Here is a 6,386-nt window from a genome sequence, read left to right on the forward strand (position 1 = left end):
TTGTCTGTGGTCCGATAAGGTTACGTTTCGTTAATGCTCTGTGGGTTTTTTCAATGCTGATAAGTTCCGAGTGGGAGGAAGGTATAATGGCATACGAATCAGAATATTATGATATTTTGATGCGATTAAAGTGACTTAATAATGGTGACAACTGACACACCGGACATCTCGGCTCGGACATCATTAAGGCTTTGTTTTTTAATATTTTAAGTGCCTATTTGTTTCGTTGTTGGACCATTCATTTTTTTTCATTGTATTTGGACAATCGTACTTTAGTCTATCTTTGATCTTTAATATTTATTATTTAACAAACGCGCAAACATCTTTAAAATTAACGCTTTTCTTTTAGATAAGTAAAATCTTGGGATTTACGACATTTTTATTTTTTCAATAAAAAATACTTTTTTTAATGGACGGATTGTAATAATATTATGACTATTGTTCTTTTTTACACCCTGTATTGGTTCTACTACAGGAAACAGTGTTTAAGTTATACTTCGTTATGCCTATTCAGCTATTCTTACATTTGGTTCATAACGTTCCAACTATACCTACTTTGTTTTTTAGACAAAAGTAAAAGGCATTACCTACCATCTGAAACATTGCTGAACGGTGGGTTACAATGGTTCTTACAATATAGTAAAAAAATCCAACACAATCTACTGATTAAATCAGCGTTAAGTAAATGTCCTTCCTCAAAAACCAAGTTAACGTGTCTAGATAATAGTAGTAGGTACCTACACATTTTTCGGTCTTGCTCCCATTCGCTCAGAGCTTGAAACGCACGATAAGGAATAATAATTAATAGATCGAAGGCCCCGTTGGTTTGAATCCTGGGTCGGGCTGTGAAATACTGAGATTTTCTTTTTTCTAAGAAATTTTCAGTTAAAATTCTCAGTCCAGACTTGGAAAATTGGGGGCGTTACTTCCCTAAAGTTTGAAACATGCTATAAGTTAAGTCATTGTCATTTTTATTTTAAGCTAGCATTTTTGTTTTGTGAGAATACCATACCTACAGATTTTGATACAGGGAACGCTATGTCACTGTTGTTGGTAAAGACCAAATTAGTGAACAGGCCAGCTGGTATGACGTCACTGTCTTGTCATCGTCACATACTGGGTACACTAGGAGCGATTGGACCCACTATCGCAACAGGAGGCTAAAGCTCCGGGGAGCACGTCGCCATCCATCTTGGTTCAGATAAACGACAAACTTGCGCAGCGAGATACATCTCCCCCGGGAGCATGCTCCTTACCTACCCGACACTCGTACCCTTTATTTACTGCGAACAAATTATAACACCTCCCAATATTTTAAAAAGTAAATAAATTGAACTATCTTACTTTGTCCTAGTTCCTACCATTTATTCTGAATTTGTCGTATTCGTCCGCCTAAAAATCAGTTTTTCACAAATCCCGCGGAAAACAAAGATTTTTTCGGAATAAAAGTAGCCTACATGTTTGTACGTGGTGATAATATTTTTACGGATTTTTCCTTAAAAAAGTAAATAAATTGAACTATTTACTTTGTCCTACCCTTTGTTCTGAATTTGTCGACTTCGTTCGCGTAAAAGTCAGTTTTTCACAAATGCCGCGTTTTTCACAAAACTTTTATCCCGAAAACAAAGATTTTTCGGAATAAAAGTACATGTTTGTACTTGGTGGTAGAGCATTTTCGGATTTTTCCTCATAAAAGGTTATCGTTAAAAGTAGATTTTTTCCGGATTTTTCCTCATAAAATTTAGTTATCGACAAAAACAATCTACTCGTATATAGTTTCAAGATCATAATGGCAGATTGTAGACAGTAGCCCGTTATCTAAAGCGACGGTGATTGTTTTGAAGGAATCAATAGGTAAATATTAGCCGTGCTTATCGCTCCTTTACCGTACCGCGCGTCATAAAACACTTCGCTCTAGTAATCTATGCCCGTGGGAACACTCTATGGGTGGCATTGCCCTGAACTACGAGGAGCATAATCTTTATTACCATCATTTCACTACAGCAGCATTTGTAATTACAAATGCTGCTGTAGTAGTCTTGTGACATGGTAGTCTTGTGACAGAGATTGTTCGGGGAAGTATTACAGTTCTGTTTATTGCTCTGTTTCAGTATAAGGTCGGTGTAATTACAGGAACCAGGACCACGATATGCGTAGGGCCCGATTTCACTTTTAGCGTTGTCTGTTGACTCGATCACCATTGACATCTGGGGTGAGGTTCCGCTTTTTTCATACTCGTCGATGTAATGTTTGCCTAAAACAAGAATGACATTAACAACGAAATTGTCATGGAAATGAGCGATGTCATAATTAACAACCCATATTCGACTCACTGCTGAGCTCGGTCTCCTCTCAGAATGAGAGGGGTTAGGCCAATAGGCCTGGCCCAATGCGGATTGGCAGACTTTACACACGCAGAATATTAAGAAAATTCTCTGTTATGCAGGTTTCCTTACGATGTTTTTCCTTCACCGTTTGAGACTCGTAATATTTAATTTCTTAAAATGCACGCAACTAATATATTGGAGGTGCATACCCCGGACCGGATTCGAAGCCACACCCTCCGGAGTCGGAGGCAAAGGAGGATCATATTCACCGGGCTTGACTTTATTATTGGCCTAACGTAATGAGAACTATTTGAGAAATAATAGAAACAAAGATGCACGAATATACACTGCGTTTACTTTAACATAACGCACGAAAATTAAATGTATGAGATTGGCATTCACTATCGACAGATCACCTGAACAAGTTATCGATCAGCCGGGCTAGCATGGGCAAGGGATAAAATTTTTATCCACCCATTATATCCACTGACTAAGGATATAAATCCACCCGTCATAGCATGGCCACAAGGGAAAGACAAATTAATCCCCGATTGACATTACGCGTGGAGATCTTTTCCTCGACTATGGCATATGGAGTGGATAAAATGATATACTTTGGGACTTTTGACATTTAAACGCGATAAATTTATCCCTGTGAAGTTGATGTGGGGATAAAACTTTACTTAAAAAAACAATTATGTCTCGCATGTTTTGGTCTTTAACAATTGCTTCGCAATATGGGGTAGGGTAGGGGTAAGGTAGGGGTGGGGTAGGGGTGGGGGTGGGGTAGGGGTGGAGTAGGGAGGGGTGGGGTAGGGGCGTGGGGGGTTGGGGGAGGGGGAGGGTTGGTGTAGGGGTGGGGTAGGGGGGTAGGGGGGGTAGGGGCGGGGTAGGGGTGGTGTGGGGGGGGGGGGGTTTAGGGGTGGGGGAGGGGGAGGGGGGTAGGGGAGGGGGGAGGGGGGTTAGGGGCGGGGTAGGGTTGGGGTAGGGGTGGGGTAGGGGTGGGGTAGGGCAGGGGTAGGGTAGGGGTAGGGCAGGGGTAGGGCAGGGGTAGGGTAGGGGTAGGGTAGGGGTAGGGCAGGGGTAGGGTAGGGGTAGAGGTAAAGAAGGGTAGAGTAGGGATAGAGAACAAGTGCACTTATGTCAAAACGAAGCTTGACCGGGTCCGCTAGTATGATAGATACTATACCGCAAAAAACAATCACCAAACAAAACAATGCCAACAGAGAACAGATAAATAATATGCACAAAAAAACCAAATATTATCAAATTTACGTTTATTTCGGACTATTAATATACCTAATGCCAATTTATAAGATATATACAAATGGGTTGACAAGTCTTTCCCTCCGTTTATCCACCGGGGATATTATATCCACCGACGTGCCCATGCGCGGTGAGTGGATAAAACGAGTGTGGGGGATAAACGTTTTATCCTCTCCCCGTGGATAAATTTCTCCCTTGCCCGTGCTAGCCCTGCAGATCTGTTATTTACATAAATTTTTTTAGTTTTCGAAGCGTTTGTAGAAAGAGAATCGGCGTGCCACATGGCTACAGATCCTGGCCACTACAGGCAACGATATTAATAATGATCGTTGACTACAGGTAATTCCTTGGCCATGCTAACCTTGCGACGTCACCGGTGACAGTTGTCAGTGTCACAGTGACAGCAGCCGTCACTCGTGGCGCGCTTGACGGAGCACCGAGTGATTAATTACCGACGTTAATTGGTTCGACGTAATGTTGTAACTCATTTAACGATCGCGATCAACGACGATAAACGCCTTTTGATTTGACGACAAGTTAGAACTTAACTGTCATCTCACTTGTCGATAAATGACGACGCAGTCTAAGAAGGAGAAACATTTTATTGCATATACGACAACTGAACCAAATAAGATGAAAAAACAACCAAAACAGCAATAAAGGGTTTTTATGTTTATTTTTTACTTCCGTAACATTTAGTCAATGCAAGGTACCATATTAAAGCACTGATGATGGAGCCGGAAGATGACCATAATCATTGATTTTGTCTATTTGGTTCATTTGTCTTTCTTTTTATCAAATTGTAATTCGTTTATAGTAAGTAAGTAGGCTTAGTTTACAAGCACTTTGGAAACGTCAAGTTTCATCCAAAATTTATGTAGGTAAGTAGGTACCTATACGTAATACGAGCATAAAAATAGATTTAACATAATTGATTCAGATCTTATCTTATTTTATCAAAACGTACGTAACAACACAGTTGGCAAACAAGTGATAGGTAACAAACAAATAGGAAGATTATCTTTTAATGCGTACCTCTTCAAGTAGTAGGTAGGTATAGCTATCTAAAGATTATTTCTACCACAGAACAGACATCGCTAAAAGCCTTTGTTTCTAGAAGTTCATGGCATTCACATGAATTTATGTAAACATGATGTTTGTATAAAACTAAGGACCTGTTCGCCACATTCTTACAAGGTGTCGAATAGTCTAGATTCTTACTGTCTTACTAACTAGACTCTAGATAGTAAGACAGTGACAAAACAAATATAAGTCAAATGACTAACAGTCTAGCTAGCTAGAAGGTGGTGAAATGTATAAAGAAAAATAATGAATGAATGATAAGTATTTCTATTCATGAATATGATGTAAATACAAGAGTTAAGCCGTAACTTTGATATGTTGCCACTCTCTAAATAGGAGTTCTGTGTCCCAGGATTATTTTATTATTTTGGCCTAACTATGAACACAATAACTGACGAAACATGGCAAACTTTCAATTACCGGATCGCTAAATCGTTTGGCGGTACATCTTTGTCGGTAAAGTGGTAGTTAGCCATGGCCGAAGCCGCCCACCAGCCAGCCCAGGACGAATTAAGAGAACCTCAATCGGCCCAGCCGGGGATCGAACCCAAGACTTCTGTCTTGTAAATCCAGCACGCACACCACTGGGCCATGAAGGCCGTCAAAATTTATTTTCCGTATTTCAAGGTTCCGTTTCTGCAGGTATAGGTATAATATTTTCAAAATAATATTTAGATTACGTCTTTCCGTTGATCAAGTTTCAGGTTGATTTGGAAACTCTCATCCAACTCATAACTATTCAAGTAGATATTTTGTTATCTACATTTATAGCCCCTTCACATTGTCAATTTTTAGTTTTCCTTTCCGTGTACGTACGCACGTGTATAAAGTAAAACGGAGAAGACAGAAATCTCGATGTATGATTCAAAGCTTGAAACACTACATGAGTTGGCAGTAATTTTTTGTTTTTATGATCATCTAACATGGTTATTTCAACGCTGAAATAGCGTTACGACTTTTTGTCACAACTACTAATAAATACTCGTACTAATGCTATTTGATGTAAAATGAAGTTATTAATGTTGAATGATCGCTAAAATTAAAATTCAAATACCAGGGGTGCGATTCTGCTATTTTACCCTCGTCGATGATGTATATTTGCCTTTAACAAATCTTATTCGAATTTGAATTTTATTTGCATGGAATGTCAAAATGAAAATGTCACTAACAACGAAGTTTGCATGGAAACAAACGACGTCACAGAGCTGTAACTTTACAGAGTGCCTAGTGGGAGATTTCAATGTTTCATAATGTGACGATCGCGTAATCGTAAACGCGAATTTCTTGAAACAGTTGTACAATAGTGCCACTAGACGGCACGGTAATTCCTAAGAAATTCGTGTTTACGTTTATGCGATTGTCACAGTTTGAAAACATTGTAAACTCCCACTAGGCACTCAGAATGCGGGACTGCTCCCGCATTCTGTAAAGTTACAGGAAATTACACCTCAGGAAATGTGTTTCAGTGGTTGATGATTGGCCTATGCCTTGATTATGGGTGATATATTTAAAGTAGGTAGAACGCGGTCAGTGTGAAAGGGCCGTTAGATGTGAGATGGCGCTCGGTGGCCGGCTATGCGATAAGATTGGGCTGTAAAAATCACAAGTCGATATAATTCCGATGTCCGTCATTATCACTTATCGACGCCGATAGCTGCTAGATTATTTCACTGAAGATTATTTTATTTAGTAACTAGCGGACACCCGTGA

The sequence above is a fragment of the Bicyclus anynana genome, chromosome 10 (genome assembly GCF_947172395.1).
Source record: "Bicyclus anynana chromosome 10, ilBicAnyn1.1, whole genome shotgun sequence".
Lineage (NCBI taxonomy): Eukaryota > Metazoa > Arthropoda > Insecta > Lepidoptera > Nymphalidae > Bicyclus > Bicyclus anynana.